Here is a 25,752-nt window from a genome sequence, read left to right as displayed (position 1 = left end):
TATGCCCCTCTGCGAATACCTTGGGGTGTCTTCTTTCCAAAATGGGGTCAGTTGTGGGGTGTTTGTACTGCCCTGGCATTTGAGGGTCTCCGCAATCATTACATGTATGGCCAGCATTAGGAGTTTCTGCTATTCTCCTTATATTGAGCATACGGGTAATGAGTTTTTTTTTTTTCCGTTCAGCCTCTGGGCTGAAAGAAAAAATGAACGGCACAGATTTCTTCATTCGCATCGATCAATGTGGATGAAAAAATCTCTGCCAAAAGAAAAAAAAGGAGGGGAAAGGCGTCTGCCAGGACATACGAGTTCCGCCCAACATCCATACCCACTTAGCTCGTATGCCCTGGCAAACCCGATTTCTCCATTCACATCAATCGATGTGGATGAATAAATCATTGCCGGGATTTTTTTTTATATACAAAGTGTTTGCCAAAGCATATGAACACCGCCGCCTCCTCAGCTCGTATGCCTTGGCAAACGTATCTTTAACTGCAGAGGAGAAAATCTCGTCTTGCAGTGCCGCATACACCGACTTTTGTGTAATCTGACAGCAGTGCAATGCTTCTATCAGAATGCACATCAGTGCTGCAGCTGGTCGATCGGTTGGTCCACCTGAAAAAAAAAAAGAAAGAAAAGAAAAAACCAGGCCGCAACGCAATAAATTTATTAACTTTATAATAACATTTGAACGGAACATATAAACTTTATTTAACTTTTTGAACAGAAAGTTAACTTTTTTGCTTACCGGTGATTTTATTTTATTTTTTTACCTTTATAGGACAAACCTCTCCTTCCCCATGGGACAATGTGCAAAGCGCAAATCGCCCAAAGATGTGGCGAAGTACATTATGCACTTTGTCCCAGGTGAAAGGAGAGGTTTGCAGCAGCTCTGTGTGAATGGGCCCTAATAGCCCTGTGTGCCTGTCCTGTGAGATGCAATCCCTATGCGTGGTACTTCCGGAAACACTCCCCTAAGCATAGGGCAGGGTGGTCAGGGCAGTCAGGACAGAAATAGCGGGTGTCACGCCTTATTCCACTCCTGCTACAGACACAACATTTTTTTCGGGGTGGCGGTCGGTTTGAGGTACCAGCAACGACACTGGGGAAATGTCGCTCATGTAGACGGCTCACTACACTGGTGGATGGGGCCACGGAACCTCCTGGATACAGGAGGTTCTCGATGATCTCTTCCTGAAATTTGAGGAAGGATCCTGTTCTCCCAGCCTTACTGTAGAGAACAAAACTATTATATACAGCCAATTCAATTAAATATACAGACACCTTCTCATACCAGCGTCTGGTCCTGCGGGAAAGTAGATAAGGAGCCAACATCTGGTCATTGAAGTCCACCCCTCCCATGAGCGAATTATAGTCGTGGACACAGAGGGGCTTTTCAATGACACTGGTTGCTCGTTCAATTTGTATTGTCGTGTCTGCGTGAATGGAGGAGAGCATGTAAACGTCACGCTTGTCTCTCCATTTCACCGCAAGCAGTTCTTGGTTACACAAGGCAGCCCTCTCCCCCCTTGCAAGACTGGTGGTAACGAGCCGTTGGGGGAAGCCCCGCCGACTAGGTCGTGCAGTGCCACAGCAGCCAATCTGTTCTAGGAACAAATGCCTGTAGAGGGCCACACTTGTGTAGAAATTGTCCACATAAAGATGGTACCCCTTGCCAAATAAGGGTGACACCAAGTCCCAGACTGTCTTCCCACTGCTCCCCAGGTAGTCAGGGCAACCGACCGGCTCCAGGGTCTGATCTTTACCCTCATAGATCCGAAATTTGTGGGTATAGCCTGTGGCTCTTTCACAGAGCTTATACAATTTGACCCCATACCGGGCGTGCTTGCTTGGGATGTATTGTTTGAAGCCAAGGCGCCCGGTAAAATGTATAAGGGACTCGTCTACGCAGATGTTTTGCTCAGGGGTATACAAATCTGCAAATTTGTTGTTGAAGTGGTCTATGAGGGGCCGAATTTTGTGGAGCCGGTCAAAAGCTGGGTGGCCTCTGGGATGGGAGGTGGTGTTGTCGCTAAAGTGCAGGAAACGCAGGATGGTCTCAAATCGTGTCCTGGACATGGCAGCAGAGAACATGGGCATGTGATGAATTGGGTTCGTGGACCAATATGACCGCAATTCATGCTTTTTGGTTAAGCCCATGTTGAGGAGAAGGCCCAGAAAAATTATAAATTCGGAAACTTGGACGGGTTTCCACCGGAAAGACTAGGCATAATAGCTTCCGGGGTTGGCAGCTATAAATTCAGTGGCATATCGGTTTGTTTCTGCCACAACTAAGTCCAAGAGCTCCGCAGTCAAGAACAGCTAAAAAAATCTCAGGGCCGAACCGATCTGAGTTGTCTCTGCCCGAACTCCAGACTGGGCGGTGAAAAGGGGAACTACAGGTGCGGCTGAAGTTGGGTACTGCCAATCAGGGTTTGCCAGCACCTCAGGGACTCTAGGGGGTCTATGGGCCTGTCTGTGCGGTGGCAGCGACAGGGTAACTATTGCACGTGCCACCGTACCAGCTTCAACTGCCCTTCTTGTGCTCGCCACTTCACCATGTTGTACGGCAGTGCTGGTACTAGGTCCAAGATGGGCTGCGCTGCTGGTGTATGCCTCACCACATAATCCGACAGCGCCAGCCCCACTCTGCTGCCCTTGAAGCGGATTCTACGCAACCTGTGGTCTAGCAACACGGGCCGGGTACGCCTGGTGCTATCAGGGACCTCAGCCTCCTCGTCCGAACTTTGGGTCAGAGAGCCACTGCTTTCTACAGGTTCATATTCTGACCTCCTGGATTTGTCAGATGAGGGTTCCCATTCCTCATCCGACTGGGTCAGAAGCCTGTAGGCCTCTTCAGAAGAATACCCCTTGTTTGCCATTTGGTCAACTAAATTTAGGGGGGCATTCCCTGAGACTACCCAAGAAAAAAAGCAAGCCTGTCTTACAAATGGGAGGCTAGCGAAGTACCGGAGGCCGCTGTGATTGATAAAAAATATCAAAACTGATTTTTATTATCGCCGCAGCGCGTGTAACGTGATTGTGCAGTGATCCAAAAAAAATTTTTTTTTTGTCACTGCGGCGGGGCGGGTGTGGGTGAACGCACGTGTGGGCGACTCATCGGGCAAACACTGCGTTTTGGGTGGAGGGCGAACTAAGGTGACACTAATAATATTATAGATCTGACTGTGATCAGTTCTGATCACTTACAGATACTATAAAAGTACAAATGCGGATTAGTGATACGCTAATCAGCGAATCAGTGACTGCGGTGCGGTGGGCTGGGCGCTAAACGATCGCTAACTACCTAACCAAGGGGCCTAAACTATCCTAAAACTATCAGTCAATACCAGTGAAAAAAAAAAGTAACAGTTTACACTGATCACTTTTTTCCCTTTCACTAGGTGATTGACATGGGCGATCAAGGGGTGATCAAGGGGTTAATTGGGGTGCTGGGGGGGTGATCTGGGGCTAAGTGAAGTGTTTGGTGGCTACTCACTGTGAACTGTGCTCCTCTGCTGAGACCAACCGACGAAAAGGACCAGCAGAGAAGCCATTTAACACCTTATATTTATAAATATAAAGTGTTAACTGGCTTCTGATTCGATTTTTAAAAAATCATCAGCCTGCCAGCCACGATCATTGGCTGGCATGCTGATGACGAAATACTCCTCTAACTTTTGCCAGCCCGCGATGCGCATGCGCGGGCCGGCTTTGCGTGAAATCTCGCGAGATAACGAACCAACGCGTCCACCCGGAATAACAGGGCCGCCGCCAGGACACAATCCTGCGTACGGCGGTCCTGAGGTGGTTAAGTAAATAAAAAGAACATTACCTAACCTCTCAGGTGGACACTGTAAAAAAAAAAAAAAGGCTAAAAAAACAAAAACATTTTTTGTCACCTTGCATCACAAAAAGTGTAATAGCAAGCGATCAAAAAGTGATATGCACCCCAAAATAGTAATGACAGGTGCATTCTGTGGTCTTACTAAACCCTCATACTGATTAGCCAACATATCCTACTGTGGAGGACATGTCTGAGCCCGAGCACCGCGCCAAGGTTTCTCAAGTAGCTCGGGTCCTAACACTCACCTACCTGAGCCGTATGGGCAATACCAATGGCCAGTGGGCGAATTACAGGAGCGTGAGGTCTGACTCATAGACAACTCACCAGTTACCTCCAGCATGTAACCATGCTAGCAATGGGAGGAGTCTGCGAGTCCCACTCAAGACTGGCTGATAAGGCCCAGGCCTCGCAGGTGCACCTAAACAAACTGAAAAGAATGGCGTGGTATTAAACAGGCAGGATGCGCTCAAACCCACATGCAGTTGTGCATATATACAGGGGAGCAAATCCTGCACTTGTGGCCCGTTGCTAATGAGAAACCTTGGCGCGGTGCTCGGGCTCAGACCCCCCGTATCGGCGATCGCAGCAAACCGCAGGTCAAGTCAGACCTGCGATTTGCAGCGCTTTCTGCAGTTTTTGATCCCTGCAGTCCCTGACCGCGGGGATCAGAAACTTTAAAATGCCAAAATTAAAGAGGGCGGTGCGGGATCGCAATCCCCCGCCCGCCTCCTCTTGAATATTCATTGGTGGACAGTGGGTATACCAGTGTCAGCACATTGCTGACACTCTGTTATAAATGGCTGACATCTGTGCTGTGATGTCAGCCGTTTAACCCTTTCCATACCGCGGTCTGTACGGACCGCTGCATGGCAAAGGGTTAACAGTCAGGGAGCTCCCTCCCTGTGCCTTTGCAGCCCCCAGACAGGATGGTCTCACAGAGGGAGGGAGCTCCCCTACTTCCCCTTCCCCGTCTGCTCAGTTGTGGCAGACGGGGAAGGTTCCCATGGCAACAGGACGCCTTCTCGGGTATCCTGCTGTCCATGGTGCTGAACAGATCTGTGCTAAAGGCATAGATCTGTTCAGACAAAGTGTAAGTAAAATACAGTACAATACACTATATAGTGTACTGTACTGTATTATACAGACATCAGACCTACTGGATCTTCAAGAACCAAGTGGGTCTGGGTCAAAAAAATGTAAAAAAAAGTGAATAAAGTTAAGATATAAAAAAACACATTTATCACTGAATAAAAATTAATAAAATAAAATACACTACACATATTAGGTATCGCTGTCCGTAACGACCTGGTCTATAAAACGGTCATGTTACTTTCCCCGCATGGTGAACGCAATAAAAATAAAAAAATATAAACTATGAGGAAATTAACATTTTGCCCACCTTACTTCCCCAAAAAGTTAATAAAAGTGGTCAAAAAAGTCTCATGTATGCCAAAATAGTACCAATTAAACCGTCATCTCATCCCGCAAAAATCATACCCTACCCAAGATAATCGCCCAAAAACTGTGGCTCTTAGACTATGGAAACACTAAAACATGATTTTTCTTGTTTCAAAAATGAAATCATTGTGTAAAACTTACATAAATTTAAAAAAGTATACATATTAGGTATTGCCGCGTCCGTACCGACCGGCTCTATAAAAATATCACGTGACCTAACCCCTCAGGTGAACACCGTTAAAAAATCAAAATAAAAACTGTGTAAAAAAAACCTTTTTTTGTCATCTTACGTCACAAAAAGTGTAATAGCAAGCGATCAAAAAGTGATATGCACCCCAGAATAGTGGCAATCAAACCGTCATCTCATCCTGCAAAAAATGAGACCCTACCTAAGATAATCGCCCAAAAACTGAAAAAACTATGGCTCTCAGACTATGGAGACATTAAAACATGATTTTTTTGGTTTAAAAAATGAAATCATTGTGTAAAACTTACATAAATAAAAATTGTATACATATTAGGTATCGGCGCGTCCGTGACAACCTGCTCTATAAAAATACCACATGCTCTAACCTGTTAGGCTACTTTCACACTAGCGTTCGGGCGGATCCGTTCAGAACGGATCCGCCCATAATAATGCAGACGGAGGCTCCGTTCAGTACGGATCCGTCTGCATTATTTTAGCAAAAAAAAGCTAAGTGTGGAAATAGCCTGGGACGGATCCGTCCAGACTTTCAATGTAAAGTCAATGGGGGACGGATCCGCTTGAAGATTGAGCCACATTGTGGCATCTTCAAACGGATCCGTCCCCATTGACTTACATTGTAAGTCTGGACGGATCCGCACGCCTCCGCACGGCCAGGCGGACACCCGAACGCTGCAAGCAGCGTTCAGCTGTCCGCCTGTCCGTGCGGAGGCGAGCGGAGCGGAGGCTGAACGCCACCAGACTGATGCAGTCTGAGCGGATCCGCCTCCATTCAGACTGCATCAGGGGTGGACGGCTGCGTTCGGGTCCGCTCGTGAGCTCCTTCAAACGGAGCTCACGAACGGAATACCGAACGCTAGTGTGAAAGCAGCCTTAGATGAATGTTGTAAATAACAAAAAAAAGATGCCAAAAAAGCTATTCCTTGTTATCTTGCCTCACAAATAGTGTAATATAGAGCAACTAAAAATCATATGTACCCTAAACTAGTACCAACAAAACTTCCACCCTATCCCGTAGTTTCTAAAATGGGGTCACTTTTTTGGAGTTTCTACTCTAGGGGTGCATCAGGGGGGCTTCAAATGGGACATGGTGTCCAAAAAAACAGTTTAGCAAAATCTGCCTTCCAAAAACCGTATGGCATTCCTTTCCTTCTGCGCCCTGCCGTGTGCCCGTACAGCGGTTTACGACCACATATGGGGTGTTTCTGTAAACTACAGAATCAGGGCCATAAATAATGAGTTTTGATTGGCAGTTAACCCTTTCTTTGTAACTGGAAAAAAATATTAAAATGGAAAATCTGCCAAAAAAGTGAAATTTTGAAATTGTATCTCTATATTCCATTAAATCTTGTGCAACACCTAAAGGGTTAACAAAGTTTGTAAAATCAGTTTTGAATACCTTGAGGGGTGTAGTTTCTTAGATGGGGTCACTTTTATGGAGTTTCTACTCTAGGGGTGCATCAGGGGGGCTTCAAATGGGACATGGTGTCAAAAAAAACAGTCCAGCAAAATCTGCCTGCCAAAAACCATACGGCGCACCTTTCCCTCTACGCCCTGCTGTGTGCCCGTAAAGTTGTTTGCAGCCACATATGGGAGAATTGGGGCAATAAATATAGCATTTTGTTTGGCTGCTAACCCTTGCTTTGTTACTGTAAAAATTTGATTAAAATGGAAAATTTGCCAAAAAATTTAAATTCGCAAAATTCATCTCCATTTGCCAATAACTCTTGTGCAACACCTAAAGGGTTAACAAAGTTTTTAAAAACAGTTTTGAATACCTTGAGGGGTGTAGTTTCTAGTATGGGGTCATTTTGGGGTGGTTTCTATTATGTAAGCCTCACAAAGTGACTTCAGACCTGAACTGGTCCCTAAAAAGTGGGTTTTTGAAAATTTCTGAAAAATTTCAAGATTTTCTTCTAAACTTCTAAGCCTTGTAACATCCCCCAAAAATAAAATATCATTCCCAAATTGATCCAAACATGAAGTAGACATATGGGGAATGTAAAGTAATAACTATTTTGGGAGGTATTACTATGTATTATAGAAGTAGAGAAATTGAAACGTGGAAATTTGCTATTTAAAAAAAAATTGGTAAATTTGGTATTTTTTTATAAATAAAAATGATATTTTTTTTTACTTAATTTTACCAGTGTTATGAAGTACGATATGTGACGAAAAAACAATCTCAGAATGGCCTGGATAAGTCAAAGCGTTTTAAAGTTATCAGCACTTAAAGTGACACTGGTCAGATTTGCAAAATATGGCCAAGTCCTTAAGGTGAAAAAGGGCTGAGTCCTTAAGGGGTTAAAAGTATGAGCACTTTCGGACGCGGCGATACCCATGATGTGTATTTTTTTGATAGTTTCCATTTTTATTTTATTTTTTGGGGAAAGGGGGTGATTTTTTTTAGATTTTGAAAAAAAAATTAAAACTTTGGTTTTTATAGTTCCTTGTGAAAAAAAAATCATCAGGTTGCTTCTCTACATTGGAGTGTATGAGAGTTACAATGTATTCCTATAAAGCCCTGCCACAGGCAAGGGTTTCATAGGAGCTAAAATGCGGCAGCTTCAGTTCATTACAGAGGACTGAGGCTGCCGCACAATGCATCCAACTTCCCTGATCCTCATGATTGACCACAGCATCTGAAGGGTTAAAAGTCTTAGATCATTGTTACCGCCAGTCACTGACATTAGCTGCTGGTGTCTGCTGTATGAAACAGCCGGCACCCGGCAGCTATGGCGCATGCAAGAGCTTATTGTTCCTTCCGGAAATTAAGTAATAAATTCTCAACCTTCCTGATCTCTTTACTCCAGGCTAAATAGATCTCAAGACATCTGGAAAGATATAGGGAATGGAGATGATATTCAACATTACAGTAAAGCTCATAACAGACACTGGAAGGAGGAGACCTCATTATAGTTACCAAAGAACAATCCTTTGGAGTAAGAAGGAATCTGAAGTACAGATCCACTGATGACGAGACTAGGATCTCCCTGTTCTTATGGCAGATGTCATGGACAGATGGAAATAACCTCTTTAGGTTAGGTATTTATGTGGGCCCTCTGACAGGGGTTCAAAGGGAGATGATCTTAAAACTTTTAGGGCTAAAGTCAAGTCCTATTTTGACACAGATTCGGAGTATGGAAGGCTACATCTTAGCAAAACTTTCAGGAACTTTTTTTTTTTATCAAGGACTATTGTGACAAGGATAAACTTGCAGAATGGGCAAAATTTTTACTTTTTAGGTTGATACTCTAAGGCCTTTTCCAAATTTGTCTTGCAGGAAGCCTAAGAGGCTGATAATCTGTGGTTTAGAACCATCCACCACTTAATAGAATTCAAGCTGAATAGATTCACTTGATCCTTGTGTAAGCCCTTTAAGTGGAGACCTGGCTACGACAAGCTCTTCTGGACTATGTCTTAGAGACCATTAGGTTGATATAGTGGCTGTGGGGTTGAGTCTCCACAGGTTCTGGCAGAGCTGAGTGCTCTAGACACACACAATTTGCACTGGGGGGAGTCTTCAGATACACCTTTGACTTATTTGAATGAGTTGGGATCAAAATGAACTTTCTCCATTCTCCTGAAAAGGCTAGACCTTGACTGTTGGTCAGCAACAATGTTGAAGGAGCCTCAAGCAAGCACAGCAGACAGATGGGTCAGGTTTCTGTCCATATCATGATCTTTCCCACTTCTTTAAGAAGGGTTTCTGATTTGGTGCCACCTTGTTTATAATGTCTGCTCTTACATTAACTGTTTCCTCAAGTCTATGGGGTCAGTCAGACACGATCTTCTATAGCATTAAAGTCTTTGGGGTTTGAGGAAAGAGACTTCTCAAGGGACTCCAAGAACCCAATAACTATATGCCCCTCTAGGTGCATTTCTCAACCTAGTTCAGAGCCATTATTAGTAGAGATGAGTACATCGAAGCTGACAAAGTGGAATTCGATCCGAATTTCAGGCTTGATTCGATTTGTACCGAATCTGAATTGTCTCACGCTTAGTGGTAACGAATCGCATTTTAAAATGGCTGCTAAACGTGTGAGGACATGGGGCAAGGCAATCTGGGAAGGCGGGATCACCCATAATGCCATGCATGCAGCCAATCAGCAGCCAGCCTTGTGATGTCACAGCCCTATAAATAGCCTCAGCCATCTTGGATTATGCCATTTTCCAGTGTACTTAGTGCAGGGAGAGACGTCAGCAGGCGCTAGGGACAGTGCTAGGAGAAACCTCATTGTGCTAAAAAAGCGATTTAAAAGTATAGGGGAAGATTAAGCAAGGTTTAGGGAAAGGATAGGGAGGAATAATTCCACATCATTTATGTAGAACAGGGTTCAGTAGGGGAGGTTACAGCCTGGGTAATAAGAACAATCCTATTACACCTTGCTGCACTGACTGGGGATCCAAATAGCCATTATACAGCTCTGTATTTCCAGCAAACCGTTCTTGTTATTGTGGTGCAAGTGATGTTTGATACAGCCATTAACAGGGTTTATTACAAGGAAATATTTCTACAGTACGTCTTATTTGCCCTAGTGCGGTGCAGTTATATGTTGTAAAACCCGTTTTGTCGTGTATAAGTGGCAAAAGAAATATATATTCGCTGTTCAAAGATGCAGTTATATGTTGAAAAGCTTTATTGTCACCTTACATCACAAAAAGTGTTACACCAAGTGATCAAAAAGGCGTATGTCCCACAAAATGGTACCAATAAAACAGTCCCCTCATTCTGCAAAAAAGAAAGAAAATTGCCCCAAAAATAAAAAAAGCTCTCAGAACATGGAGACATTAAAATATCATTTTTGGTTTAAAAAATGCTGTTATTGTGTAAAACTTAAGTAAATAAAAAAGTATACATATTAGGTATCGCCGCGTCCGTAAGAACCCGTTCTATAAAAATATCACATGACCTAACCCTTCAGGTGAACACCGTCAAAGAAATTAAATAAAAACTGTACTAAAACCCCCACTTTTTTTGTTACCTTACATCACTAAAAGTGCAACACCAAGCGATTAAAAAGGTGTATGCCCCCCAAAATAGTACCAATCTAACAGTCACCTCATCCTGCACAAAATCAATAAGACAATCGCCCAAAAAAAAAATATATGGCTCTCACAATATGTAGACACTAAAATAAATATTTTTTAGTTTCAAAAATACTGGTATTGTGTAAAACGTAAGTAAATAAAAAAGAACCTGCTCTATATAAATATCACATGACCTAATGGATGTCACTGGATGTTGTTGATTTGCTGCATGAATTTTACCACTGTAATAAAGGAACGCACAGCCTTACATTTCCTTGGTGCTGGGTTTTTTCTATCAGCCAAGTTTCCCAAGGTCTTACCTATTCCGCGCACCAGGAGTTCATTGTGACGGAATGCCCTAAGCAGGTGAACTGGACTCTATCTACTATTTGTCACATGACCTAAGCTTGTAATACAAAAGCCATTTTTTGTCACCTTGCACCACAAAAAGTGTAATAGCAAGAGAAGTCATCTCATCCCTCAAAAATTATACTCTACCAAAGACAATCGCCCAGAAAAAATAAATTAAAAATATGGCTCTCAGACTATGGAGACACTAGAATGATTTTTTTTGTTTCACAAATTATATTATTGTGTAAAACTTTAATAAATATAAAAAAAACATACATATTAGGTATCGCTGCGTCTGTAAGAACCTGCTGTATACAAATATCACATAATCTAACCTGTCAGATGAACTTTGTAAATAACAAAAAACAAAACGGTGCCAAAACATCTATTTTTTGTTACCTTGCCTCACGAAAAGTGTAATATGGAGCAACCAAAAATCATATGTACCCTAAAATAGCACCAACAAAACTGCCACCTTATCCCGTAATTTCCAAAATGGGGTCATGGTTTGGGGAGTTTCTACTCTAGGGGTGAATCAGGAGGTCTTTAAATGTGACATGGTGTCAAAAAACCAGTACAACAAAATCTGCCTTCCAAAAACCACATGGCGTTCCTTTCCTTCTGTGCCCGTACAGCAGTTTACGGCCACATATGGGGTGTTTCTGTAAACTACAGAATCAGGGCAATAAATATTGAGTTTTGTTTGGCTGTTAACCCTTGCTTTGTTACTGGAAAAAATGGATTAAAATTGAAAATTTGCCAAAAAAGAGAAATTTAAAAATTTCGGCTCCATTTTCTATTAATTCTTGTGGAACACCTAAAGGGTTAACAAAGTTTGTAAAATCAGTTTTGAATACCTTGAAGGGGTGTAGTTTCTTAAATGGGTCACATTTTTGGAGTTTCTACTCTAGGGGTGCATCAGGGGATCTTCAAATGGGACATGGTGTCAAAAAAAATCTGTCCAGCAAAATCTGCCTTCCAGAAACCATATGGCGTTCCTTTCCTACTGCGCCCTACTGTGTGGCCATACAACAGTTTACGGCCACATATGGGGTGTTTCTGTAAACTACAGGATCAGGGCAATGAATATTGAGTTTTGTTTGGCTGTTAACCCTTGCTTTGTTACTGGAAAAAATTGATTAAAATGGAAAATCTGCCAAAAAAGTGAAATTCTGAAATTTCATCTCCATTTTCCATTAATTCTTGTGGAACACCTAAAGGGATAACAACATTTGTAAAAATCTGTTTTGAATACCTTGAAGGGTGTAGTTTCTAAAATGGGGTCATTTTTGGGTGGTTTCTATTATGTAAGCCTCACAAAGTAACTTCAGACCTGAACTGGTCCTTAATAAGTGTGTTTTGGAAATTTTCTGAAAAATTTCAAGATTTGCTTGTAAACTGCTAAGCATTCTAACATCCTCAAAAAAATTAAATGACATTCACAAAATGATCCAAACATGAAGTAGACATATGAGGAATGTAAAGTAATAACTATTTGGAGGTATTACTATCTGTGGCGAAACCAACCTCACCACTGGATTTTGGAGGGGCCTGGTTGCCAGCCTCTTGCCCCCAGGATTATGGCCCATACTAACTTTGAAGGAGAAGACAGACCGGCCGCACAGCTTAAATCTGTGGAACTGTTTTGGACAGGAAAGCCATGCTTGCGGCCGGCCAAATGTGACTTCCATAGAATTCGGGAACCCCTGCTCGGATCTGGGTGATTTTTGTATATGTTGTTCACCCAGATCAGAGCTATGGGATGTATACATTATGGGGATATGTGGGGTTTTGAGGTGTTTTCTGTGTGTTGAGAAAAATGTGTGTTTTCTGTCTGTGAGTGATTGTTAGCCCATTATGCTTGGTAATTGTATTTTGTTGATTGCGTCTCAGACAATGCCAGTGTGTTAGTTAATTGCGTCTCAGACAATGCCAGTGTGTTAGTTAATTGCGTCTCAGACAATGCCAGTGTGTTAGTTAATTGCGTCTCAGACAATGCCAGTGTGTTAGTTAATTGCGTCTCAGACAATGCCTGTGTGTTAGTTAATTGCGTCAAAGACAATGCCAGTGTGTTAGTTAATTGCGTCTCGGACAATGCCAGTGTGTTAGTTAATTGCGTCTCAGACAATGCCTGTGTGTTAGTTAATTGCGTCTCAGACAATGACAGTGTGTTAGTTAATTGTGTCAAAGACAATGCTCATTGTATTTTGTTGATTGCGTTACAGACAGAGGGCAGGGGGTTTTGTGTACAATTGCTGGGAAGGTTTCAATACTGTAAATGCATGTGATTGGCTAAAATATAAACTGTCACAGTCTTCTACAAGGGCCCAAGGGGGAGTGTCCCTTGCTAGGAGACCTGCATAAAAGGCTGAAAAATAACCCATTAAAGAGTTCCTGTTTTACATTCAACATAGGCCTCGTCTCATGTGTGTGGGGATTGCTATACGCTGAAGATTTGCTATACTCCCCTGGCTATAACTACTAGCTCTTGGCTCCTGTGGTGGTTTTGGTGTAGAGCAGAGTTCTTGGAGTCCTCGGGAAGCACTGGGAGCATCCATCAACGGAGGTACCCGGTCGGGGTGCTAGGACAGTGATAGGCAAACTGCGGTTCTCCAGCTGTTGCAAAACTACAACTCCCACCATGCCCTGCTGTAGGCTGAAAGCTGTAGGCAGTCTTTGCATGCTGGGATTTGTAGTTCTGCAACAACTGGAGAGCCGCAGTTTGCCTATCACTGTGCTAGGAGATCCGTTACACTATCTATTATAAAAATAGAAAAATAGAAATTTGGAAATTTGCTAATTTTTCCCAATTTTTGGTAAATTTGGTATTTTTGACTCAATTTTACACTGTAATGAAGTACAATATGTGTCTCATAATGGCACATATAAAACACAGATAAGTAAAAGTGTTTTAAAGTTATTACCACATAAAGTGACACATGTCAGATTTGCAAAAAATGGCTCTGTTAGGAAGGGGGGAAATGGCCCGAATGTGAAGTGGTTAATTTATTTTATTTTACTTTTTAAATTTTTTGTGGGAGGTGAAGAGACCAAAAAAACGGCTAATCAACCATTTTGACTTTTTTTTCCGTTTTGCCATATCTGAAAAATATTTAATAGTTTAAAAGTATGGGCGCTTTACACGCGACAATACCCATGATGTGTATTATTTTTATAGTTTCCATTTTTTTATTTATATTTTGGGGAAAGGGGGTGATTTTTTAGATTTTGTCATTTTTTTAAACTTTTTTTTTTACAGGGAACTATAAAAAGCAATCATCACATTGCTTCTCTCATACACCAACATTGGATTGTATGAGAGTTACAATGTATTCCTATAAAGCCCTGCCATAGGCAGGGGAATCATAGGAGCTAACATGCGGCAGCTTCAGTTCATTACGGAGGACTGAGGCTGCCGCACAATGCATTCGGCTCCCCTGATCCTCATGTTTGACTACAGCATCTGAAGGGTTAAAAGTCTGAGATCATTGTTACCGCCAGTCACGGACATTAGCTGCTGGTGGCTGCTGTATGAAACAGCCGGCACCTGGCAGCTATGGTGCATGCGAGAGCTTATTGTTCCTTCCAGAAATGAAGTAATAAATTCTCAACCTTCCTGATCTCTTTACTCCAGGCTAAATAGATCTCAGGACATCTGGAAAGATCTAGGGAATGGAGATGATATTCAACATTACAGTAAAGCTCATAACAGAGACTGGAAGGGGGAGACCTGATTATAGTTACCAAAGAACAATCCTTTGGAGTAAGAAGGAATCTGAAGTACCGATCCACTGATGACAAGACTAGGATCTCCCTATTCTTATGGCAGATGTCATGGCCAGATGGAAATGACCTCTTTAGGTTAGGCATTTATGTGGGCCCTCTGACAGGGGTTCAAAGGGAGATGATCTTAAAACTTTTAGGACTAAGGTCAAGTCCTATTATGGAAGGCTACATCTTAGCAAACCTTTCAGGAACCTTTTTATCAAGGACTATTGTGACAAGGATAAACTTGGCAAAATTTTGACTTTTTAGGTTGATACTTTAAAGCCTTTTTGAAATTTATCTTGAAGGAAGCCTAATAGGCTAATAATCTGTGGTTTAGAACTATCCACCCCTTAATAGAATTCAAGCTAAATAGATTTACTTGATCCTTGTGTAAGCCCTTTAAGTGGAGACCTGGCTAAGACATGGTCTTCTGGACTATGTCTTAGAGACTATCAGGTTGATATAGTGGCTGTACTGTTGAGTGTCCACAGGTTCTGGCAGAGCTGAGTGCTCTAGACACACACAATTTGTACTGGGGAAGTCTTCAGAAACACCCTTGACTCATTTGAATCAGTTGGGATCAAAATTAACTTTTCATGAATTGTAAACCAGAGTGTGGCAAAGGTCTTCATGATTTAATCAAAGAGGCTTCAAGATAGTTAAAGAGGCTGGTCAAACTTCAGGATGTCAAACTCAACCTCTTCAGGTCTTATACAGACAAACTGCAGTGGGGGAAATCTCCAAGTTATACTCTTGACTCAACTGAATGAGTTAGGATAAATGATATTTTGGTAGATTGAGGCCCAAAGTGTAGTAGGATCTTCAAGACAACATCCGAGAAGCCTCTAGATAGAAATCGAGGCTAGCAATCTTCAGGCTGTCAGGCTCGATCTTTCCAGATATTGAGTGCCCTACATATCAAGGGTCTACACTGGGGGAAGTCTCAGTAACACCCATGAATCACCAGCATGTTGGGAACCATGACCTCTCTGGCCCGAACAGCGGGGACACAGTGGAAGAGGACGAGGTCGCCACAACAACCAGCACCACCAGCTGATATGGAACGTCTTAGCAGGAGGCAGCATTTCACCAACATGGAGCAGTATGTGTGCACACACCTACATGTACTGAATGACGGGTCTGCCCCTTCAACTTCTGGGTCTCCAAATTGGGCACATGGCCTGAGCTTGCCCTTTACGCCTTGGAGGTGCTGGCCTGCCCTGCAGCCGGTGTATTGTCTGAACGTGTGTTTAGGATGGCAGGAGGCGTCATCACAGACAAGCGCAGCCGCCTGTCCACAGCCAATGTGGACAAGCTCACGTTCATTCAAATGAACCAGGCATGGATCCCACAGGACTTGTCCGTACCTTGTGCAGAATAGACATTTATACCGGCCTCACCCAGCCATTGTTATACTGCAGCGCACTTTCTCTTTGCTTTATTTTTTTATATTTCCCAATGTTTTGGGGTCTACCAAAATTTAAACAAAAAATAAATAAATAAAATAAAAAACAAAAACCAGTGTTGGTTACCTCCTCCACCTACACCGCCACAACCACCTACTCCATATGGACCTCCTCCTCCTAGATCAAGTTTATTATTTTTATGTATTTTACACTTGCCATGCTCGTAACCACATTTTGCTGCCCTTTGCAGACCTCTAGCCCTTTCCATGACTTTTTTTAGAGCCATTTTACTGCTCCAAAGTTCGAGTCCCCTTTGACTTCATTGGGGTTCGGGGTTAAGTTCGGTTTCCGAACGCGAACTTTTTTGCGAAGTTCGTCCGAACACAGCGAATCCAAACATCCAGGTGTCCGCTAAACTCTAAGTGCTATATATTCATAATCGCGAATATTCTAGATTTATTTTGTCCATCAGTAACCTCCCTTCTTGCTTGTGGCCAATGAGAAGGCTGCAATATCTTTGTCAGAGCTTAGCAACATCCCTAGCAACCAATAGGAAAGCTGCCGACCCCCCTTACTATATAAGAACCTCCCCAGTAGCCATTTTCTGCTGTTTTTTTTGCAGTTCTGAAAGAGCGGTGACATTGCTGAGCTCTGTGCTTTCATCTGCATCCTATTCCTGATGCAATTACATTAGATAGTTAGCTGATATATATAATACAGATAGTCCGTGCAGGTTAGATCCTGATATAGTGGAGCTGATTTATATAATACAGATAGTCCGTGCAGGTTAGATCCTGATATAGTGGAGCTGATTTATATAATACAGATAGTCCGTGCAGGTTACATCCTGATATAGTGGAGCTGATTTATATAATACAGATAGTCCGTGCAGGTTAGATCCTGATATAGTGGAGCTGATACATATAATGCAGATAGTCCGTGCGGGTTACATCCTGATATAGTGGAGCTGATACATATAATACAGATAGTCCGTGCAGGTTAGATCCTGATATAGTGGAGCTGATATATATAATACAGATAGTCCGTGCAGGTTAGATCCTGATATAGTGGAGCTGACATATATAATACAGATAGTCCGTGCAGGTTAGATCCTGATATAGTGGAGCTGATAGGGTTCAGTGCAGGGTGCTCATGTCACATGGTCATCATTAAAGTCCTCTCATCTTCTTCACTGCTAAGCCCCGTCCCCTGCAATGATCACATCACAGTGACATCACCCCAGGTCCTTCCCTACCTATTCTCCTCTCCTGAGCCCCGCCCCCACTAATCACATGGTAGTGATGTCACCCCAGATCCTTCCCCCGGCCCCACCTCTTATCCTCTCCACTGCTGACCCGCCCACTGCACTGATCCCATGACGGTGACGTCACCCCAGGTCCTTCACCACCTATTCTTCTCTTTACTGCTGAGCTCCGCCCCCTGTACTGATCACATGACGGTGACGTCACCCCAGGTCCTTCGGCTCTGGCAGTGCAGCAGATACTGGGCAGGTCCTGGTCGGTAGTCAGGGCTCTTGTTCTCTCTGGTATCAGCCATTCCTCCAGCCTGCAAGTAAGATGAGCTGTGAGGAGACAGTGTGGTGGAGAGCTCAGACATGTCACCTCTGGAGATTCTCCTCCATTACACACAAGGAATCCTTCTCCGCTCCTCAGCTTAGTATGATGGGGGAGGAGTAGTGGGGATAGTGGGGGTTGTCATACTTCGCTGGCCCCTGCCTCCCGGAGGAGAATGAATAGAGCGGGGCCGGCCTGAGCTCAGCTCTCTCCAGTGTCTTCTCTAGGAGTTCTGGACACAGCTGAGCACAGCCCAGAGGTGGGACCTGCATCTATCAGACATTTATCTCCTGTGGAGCCACCAGAGATCTCCATATTGGGGCCCCTGGAATCCATGTGGTGGGGGCTCTGAGAAGCGGGGCCCCTCCAGGCTCAGGAAGTGCGGTTCTGGAGGTGACATCTGGTCTTGTCCCCTGGATGATTTCCTCTCCTCTTCTCATGAAGGCGCCTGCAGTACTAGAAGCCTCCAGCTCCTCCAGTTCTCTCCTCTTCTCCTGAACGACCACCAAGGATGGACAGGAAGGAGATCAGCAGAAGAATATTAGACCTCACCTTGGAGATCATCTCCCTGCTGAGCGGAGAGGTAAACTTTTCTAGATTTCTCTCCTCTTTATTGTATTCTGTAACAAGTCAGACATCGGGAAGGAGAATCCATCATAGGAAGTGATGGGAAGAGTCCAGGGTCCTGGAGAACGGCCTCCAGACCTTCCAAGTGATGGAGAACCTGAAGATTAGCCCCCAATATGGTGAGTGATGTGTCATGTGACCAGTGACCACTAGTCATGTTGTAGGACCCATGAGAAGGTAAGTAGGCACGTTGTACCAGGAGGAGAGGGCCAGAGGAGAGCACATGGCCCCTGAAGGGTTTATTCCCTAAGTGTCTCTCTCCATCCACAGGAGTACACAATAGTGAAGAAGATATCGGGGGACTGTATGACTCCCATCATCCATCTCCAGGAGTCAGGAGGGCGGAGCAGGACCCCTCCCCCCATCACAGAGCCTCCCCCTCACCCCCTGATACATGAGCAGAAGATCCTAGAACTCACCCACAAGATGATGGAGCTGCTGACTGGAGAGGTGACACTGCTGGGAATGCTGGGAAATTCTCCAGTAACAGCACTGGAGGGGTCTGGGTGATGACAGTGTCATTGTGTTGTCAGGTTCCTATAAGGTGTCAGGACGTCACTGTCTATGTCTCCATGGAGGAGTGGGAGTATATAGAAGGACACAAGGACCTGTACAAGGAGGCCATGATGGAGGACCACCAGCCTCTTATATCACAAGGTAAGAGCCGTCATGTGCAGTGTGTGCAGTGTTTTGTGCGCCGACCAGCACCAGGGGGCCAAGATACTCAGGACATGTCTCCTGCCTCCACACACTTCTTTGCCAGGAGCCTAGATACACACGGAGCTCAAAGTTTTCCCATCAGTGCAGCTTTATGAGGGTCTCAGTTTTGCGGGATGAGTTGTATTTTCTCTCGGCCTTATTATCGGAGACATGGGACTCACTGATTAACCTTTATTCCTTTATTTTTAAGGCATCATGAATAAAACCAGCAATACGACCCTTCTCCTTAATGAGCCACCAAGGATGGACAGGAAGGAGATCAGCAGAAGAATATTAGACCTCACCTTGGAGATCATCTCCCTGCTGAGCGGAGAGGTAAACTTTTCTAGATTTCTCTCCTCTGTATTGTATTCTGTAACAAGTCAGACATCAGGAAGGAGAATCCATGATAGGAAGAGTCCAGGGTCCTGGAAAACGGCCTCCAGACCTTCCAAGTGATGGAGAACCTGAAGATCAGCCCCCAATATGGTGAGTGATGTGTCATGTGACCAGGGACCAATAGTCATGTTGTAGGAGCCATGAGGAGGTAAGTAGGCACGTTGTACCAGGAGGAGAGGGCCGGAGGAGAGCACATGGCCCCTGAAGGGTTTATTCCCTAAGTGTCTCTCTCCATCCACAGGAGTACACAATAGTGAAGAAGACATCGGGGGACTGTGTGACTCCCATCATCCATCTCCAGGAGTCAGGAGGGCGGAGCAGGACCCCTCACCCCATCACAGAGCCTCCCCCTCACCCCCTAATACATGAGCAGAAGATCCTAGAACTCACCCACAAGATGATGGAGCTGCTGACTGGAGAGGTGACACTGCTGGGAATGCTGGGAAATTCTCCAGTAACAGCACTGGAGGGGTCTGGGTGATGACGGTGTCATTGTGTTGTCAGGTTCCTATAAGGTGTCAGGACGTCACTGTCTATTTCTCCATGGAGGAGTGGGAGTATATAGAAGGACACAAGGACCTGTACAAGGAGGCCATGATGGAGGAGCACCAGCCTCTTATATCACAAGGTAAGAACTGTCATGTGCAGTGTATACACGTGTGTGCAGTGACATGTAATGGAGGAGCACCAGCCTCTTATATCACAGGGTAAGACCCGTCATGTGCAGTGTATACACCTGTGTGCAGTGACATGTAATGGAGGAGCACCAGCCTCTTATATCACAAGGTAAGAGCCGTCATGTGCAGTGTATACACGTGTGTGCAGTGACATTTAATGGAGGAGCTCCACAGTTTCTTCTCACATTACATTAGAGGCTACGTGTTCTTTATATGTCAGTCATATCCATAGGGCTCCAGTCACATGATGAGAGCGTGTCCTTCTGGCCTCCATCGGGCCGGTATAGTAGACTATACTACAGAGACGTCTTGTACAATCCGTGTTCTGCATTGTATATATATTGTAGATTATACATGGGGTTTATGGGCAATGTCCGCCCCTGTACGACTGTTTGTCCTCGATGTAGAACAGGCGTGTGTTATGTAAGTCGTTGGGGTCTCAATAAAATGTTAAAAAAATTTCTAGTAAAATTCTTGTCCGGCATCGGCTTTAAATTGCTAAATGTGACCATGTTGTCCATCACTTAAGCGATTATCTGCTCATCCCCTTCAGACTGAACGTGTGACTTCTGGCAATAACTGCATGTCCCAGAATGTTCCAGCTGCATTAGAGCGTGTTCACACAGGGCACATTTATTGTAGACATTTCCATGTATTGGGTTGTTTCTGCAGCAGGCGCATGGATTATTACAAGCCACATTCAGGGCAGCGGGACAGTCACAGAAATGTCTGCAGCTGATCTGCTCTGTGTGAACTTGCTGGTAGATAACCAGTGACTGATCTTATAATCTGTCCAAAAAGGGGGGATTTTAAGGTTCCACATATAGAAACAACAGGCAGGTTCTGCAGGGGCGGGGCTTACGATGCTCCATTGTTTCCAGACATGGTCAGGCTTTTCAAATTTTTTCGTTTTGTTAAATCATTATTTACTGTATGTAATAAAAGTCATGGCCTGGTGTAAACCAGAATCCTGGACTTTGTCAGGAAGTTATAGAAGCTTTGTAAGGCTGGGATCACAAGTGCAGTTTTTTGGGCCAAAGTCAGGAATGGATTCCAAATGAATGAACACTTCTCCTTCCTGCTGGAACAACTTCCAGCCTAATTGGAATGTTATAAGTTTGTCTACTCTGTAGTTTGCAGAAAAAAAACTTTAAAACAAATTTTCATCTTAACAGAAAATCTCAGTAAGAAATGTGAAAATGTCATGTTACCAGTAGATGAAGATATCCTGCAGCGCTCTTCAGGAGAAAATCTCATTACCCTTAATGTACATCCAGGACTTCACAGTACAGATCTGTCATATAATCCTCCTAATTATGAGGACCCTTCTCCGGACCAATCACAGATTGTTACCGCAAGTACAAGTCAGAAAGGGATTAAAAGGTTTCATTGTGGTAAAGAATCCACAAACAGCTCAGGACTTTCTACACACCGAAAACGTCACAAAGGAGAGAAAATGTATTCATGTTTTGAATGTGGGAAATGTTTCACATGGAAATCACATCTAGTTAGACATGAGAAAAGTCATACAGGAGAGAAACCATATTCATGTTCAGAATGTGGGAACTCTTTCACACAGAAATCACATCTTATTGCACATAAGAAATGTCACACAAGAGAGAAAATGTATTTATGTTCAGAATGTGGGAAATGTTTTAAAGAGAAATCAAAACTTGTTAAACATGTGAGAAGTCATACAGGGGAAAAGCCTTATTCATGTTCACAATGTGGAAAATGTTTTACAGTGAAATCAAATCTTGTTACACATGTGAGAAGTCACACAGGGGAAAAGCCTTATTCATGTTCACAATGTGGAAAATGTTTTACAGTGAAATCAAATCTTGTTACACATGAGAGAATTCACACTGGGGAAAAGCCATATTCATGTTCAGAATGTGGGAAACGTTTTTTAAATAAATCAAGACTTTTAAAACATAAGAGATGTCACACAGGAGAGAAACCATATACATGTTCAGAATGTGGGAAATGTTTTACACAGAAAACACATCTTGTTAGACATGAGAGAAGTCACACAGGAGAGAAACCATATTCATGTTCAGAATGTGGGAAATGTTTTACAGTGAAAACACTTCTTCTTAGACATGAGAGAAGTCACACAGGAGAGAAACCATATTCATGTTCAGAATGTGGGAACTGTTTCACACATAAATCAAATCTTATTGCACATAAGAGATGTCACACAGGAGAGAAAATGTATTCATGTTTAGAATGTGGGAAATGTTTTATACAGAAAATACATCTTGTTAGACATGAGAGAAATCACACAGGAGAGAAACCATATTCATGTTCAGAATGTGGGAAATGTTTTACAGAGAAAACATATCTTGTTAGACATGAGAGAAGTCACACAGGAGAGAAACCATATTCATGTTCAGAATGTGAGAAATGTTTTACACAGAAATCAAATCTTATTGCACATAAGAGATGTCACACAGGAGAGAAAATGTATTCATGTTCAGAATGTGGGAAATGTTTTAGAGATAAATCAAAACTTGTTATACATGTGAGAATTCATACAGGGGAAAAGCCATATTCATGTTCGCAATGTGGGAAATATTTCACACAGAAATCAGTACTTGTTATACATGAGAGATGTCACACAGGAGAGAAACCATATACATGTTCAGAATGTGGGAAATGTTTTACACAGAAATCACAGCTTGCTTTACATGAGAGAATTCACACAGGAGAGAAACCATGTATGTGTTTAGAATGTGGGAAATGTTTTAGACGAAAATCAAATCTGGTTATACACGAGAGAACTCACACTGGGGTAAAGCCGTATTCATGTTCAGAATGTGGGAAATGTTTTTCACAGAAATCCACTCTTGTTAAACATGAAAGACATCACACATGAGAGAAGCCGTATTCGTGTTCAGAATGTGACAAACGTTTTTCAGAAATATCAAGTCTTGTAAAACATAAGAGGATTCACACATTAGAGAAGCTGCATTCAGAATGAGAAAAATGTTTTTTTTCTAAACCCATAATTAGGGGTCATTAGTGAAGTCACACAAGAGAGAAGCCATATGGCCACAATATAAGGAAACAATATATCACTGGATCATAGACTTTGTTTTCATTTCAGGTTGTATATTTGGATATAAATGCTTTACCACCTCAGCTCCCCTAACTTAACCCTCCTTAATGACCAGACCACTTTTTACAATTCTGCACTACGCTACTTTCACGGTTTATTGCTCGTTCATACATCTTACCACACAAATGAATTTTACCTCCTTTTTTTCTCACTAATAGAGCTTTCATTTGGTGGTATTTCATTGCTGCTGACATTTTAACTTTTTTTTATATTAATCAAAAAATGAAATTTTTCACTTTCTGTTGTAAAATTTTTCAAATAAAACTATATTTCTACATAAATTTTTCTCTAAATTAATTGTTCTACATATCTTTGATAAAAAAAATGCAATAAGTGTATATTTATTGGTTTGGGTAAAAGTTATAGCGTTTGCAAACTATGGTGCAAAAATGTGAATTTACGCACATTGACTTTCTGAGCACCTGTCCTGTTTCCTGAGGTTCTACAATGCCTAGATAGTAGAAACACCCCACAAATGACCCCATTTCGGAAAGTAGACACCCTAAGGTATTCGCTGATGGGCATAGTGAGTTCATGGAAGTTTTTATTTTTTGTCACAAGTTAGCAGAAAATGTTTTTTTAATTTTTTTTTCTTACAAAGTCTCATATTCCACTAACTTGTGACAAAAAATAAAATTTTACATGAATTCACCATACCCCTCACGGAATACCTTGGGGTCTCTTCTTTTCAAAATGCGGTCACTTGTGGGGTATTTATACTGCCCTGGCATTTTAGGGGACCTAAAGCGTGAGAAGTAGTTTGGAATCCAAATGCGTAAAAAATGCCCTGTGAAATCGTAAAGATACTAATTGGAATTTGGGCCCCTTTGCCCACCTAGGCTGCAAAAAAGTGTCACACATGTGGTATCGCCGTACTCAGGAGAAGTAGGGCAATGTGTTTTGGGGTGTCTTTTTACATATACCCATACTGTGTGAGATAAATATCTCTGTAAAAGACAACTTTTCCCATTTTTTTATACAAAGTTGTCATTTTACAGAGATATTTCTCTCAACCAGCATGGGTATATGTAAAAATACACCCCAAAACACATTGCCCTACTTCTCCTGAGTACTGCGATACCACATGTGTGACACTTTTTTGCAGCCTAGGTGCGCAAAGGGGCCCAAATCTCTTTTAGGAGGGCATTTTTAAACATTTGGATTCCAGACTTCTTCTCATGCTTTAGGGCCCCCAAAATGCCAGGGCAGTATAAATACCCCACAAGTGACCCCATTTTGAAAGACACCCCAAGGTACTCTGTGAGGGGCATGGCGAGTTCATCGAATTTTTTTTTTTTGGGCGCACGTTAGCGGAATTTTTATTTTTCTCTTACAAAGTCTCATATTCCACTAACTTGTGACAAAAAATAAAATTTTACATGAACTCGCCATGCCCCTCACAGAATACCTTGGGGTGTCTTCTTTCCAAAATGGGGTCATTTGTGGGGTGTGTTTACTGCCCTGGCATTTTAGGAGCCCTAAAGCGTGAGAAGAAGTCTAGAATATAAATGTCAAAAAAAATGTACGCATTTGGATTCCGTGAGGGGTATGGTGAGTTCATGTGAGATTTTATTTTTTGTCACAAGTTAGTGGAATATGAGACTTTGTAAGAAAAAACAAGAAAGCAAAAAAATTTCCGCTAACATGTGCCCAAAAAAAAATCTTCTATGAACTCGCCATGCCCCTCAAAAGTGATCTTTATAGCGCTGCAGCGATTTTACGGTGTTTTTGCAGTGATCAGAAAAAAAATTCTGTCACTGTGGTGGGGCGGACTGAACGCAAGTGTGCGCACAAGATCAGGCTTGATCGGGCGAACACTGCGTTTTTTGTAGAGCCTATAGAACATGCCCTATTCTTGTCCGCAATTGCGGATAAGAAAAGTCTTTTTCTATATAGTTCTCGCAAAATGCGGAAAGCACATTGCCAGTGTCCGTGTTTTGCAGATCCGCGGTCTCCGTGTTTTGCGGATCCACGGATCCGCAAACACATACGGACGTCTGAATGGAGCCTTACAGGGGGGTGATCAATGACAGGGGGGTGATCAGGGGTTAATAAGTGACAGGGGGGGTGTAGTGTAGTGTGGTGCTTGGTGCTACTTATTACAGAGCTGCCTGTGTCCTCTGGTGGTCGATCCAAGCAAAAGGGACCACCAGAGGACCAGGTAGCAGGTATATCAGATGCTGTTAACAAAACAGCGTCTGATATACCTTTCAAGGGTTAAAAAAAAATCGCATCTATAGCCTGCCAGCGAATGATCGCCACTGGCAGGCTGTAGATCCACTCGTTTACCTTCCGATCCTGTGAACGCGCGCTCCTGTGTGCGCGCGTTCACAGGAAATCTCGCCTCTCGCGAGAGGACGCGCCGATGCGTCCAGGAGGAATAACCCGGCTGCCCGCAGGACGCATTCCTGCGTTAGGCGGTAGGGAGGTGGTTAATTGATATCACATAACGGCTTCTATAAAACCTGTTTAGCAAATTGTAAATGAGGCTCAGGTGAGTCTGCCTCACTAATATTCCGAGATGCAATGCGAGTAGGGGCCCACCATGAAAGAGGGGGAATATTCTCATTAATATATAACTTTTAATATGAT

General features: G+C 43.0%; 1 protein-coding gene across 2 annotated transcripts in view; it reads left to right on the top strand.

Moving 5' to 3' along the window:
- Positions 1 to 19,653, top strand: part of LOC122924025 (zinc finger protein 260-like) — a 30,721-nt gene extending 11,068 nt beyond the window's left edge. The window contains exons 1-3 of one of the 2 annotated variants that reach the window (XR_006387351.1): positions 18,860 to 18,921; positions 19,175 to 19,299; positions 19,604 to 19,653. The gene's annotated coding sequence lies outside the window, so the exon portion shown is untranslated. Of the gene's footprint in view, positions 1 to 18,859; positions 18,922 to 19,174; positions 19,300 to 19,603 lie in introns of those variants that run through there. The other variant, XR_006387352.1, reaches the window with a different exon arrangement.
- The last annotated feature ends 6,099 nt before the right edge of the window (positions 19,654 to 25,752 follow it).

This window comes from Bufo gargarizans, unplaced genomic scaffold (genome assembly GCF_014858855.1).
Source record: "Bufo gargarizans isolate SCDJY-AF-19 unplaced genomic scaffold, ASM1485885v1 original_scaffold_2145_pilon, whole genome shotgun sequence".
Lineage (NCBI taxonomy): Eukaryota > Metazoa > Chordata > Amphibia > Anura > Bufonidae > Bufo > Bufo gargarizans.
This window is presented reverse-complemented; position numbering and strand designations above follow the sequence as displayed.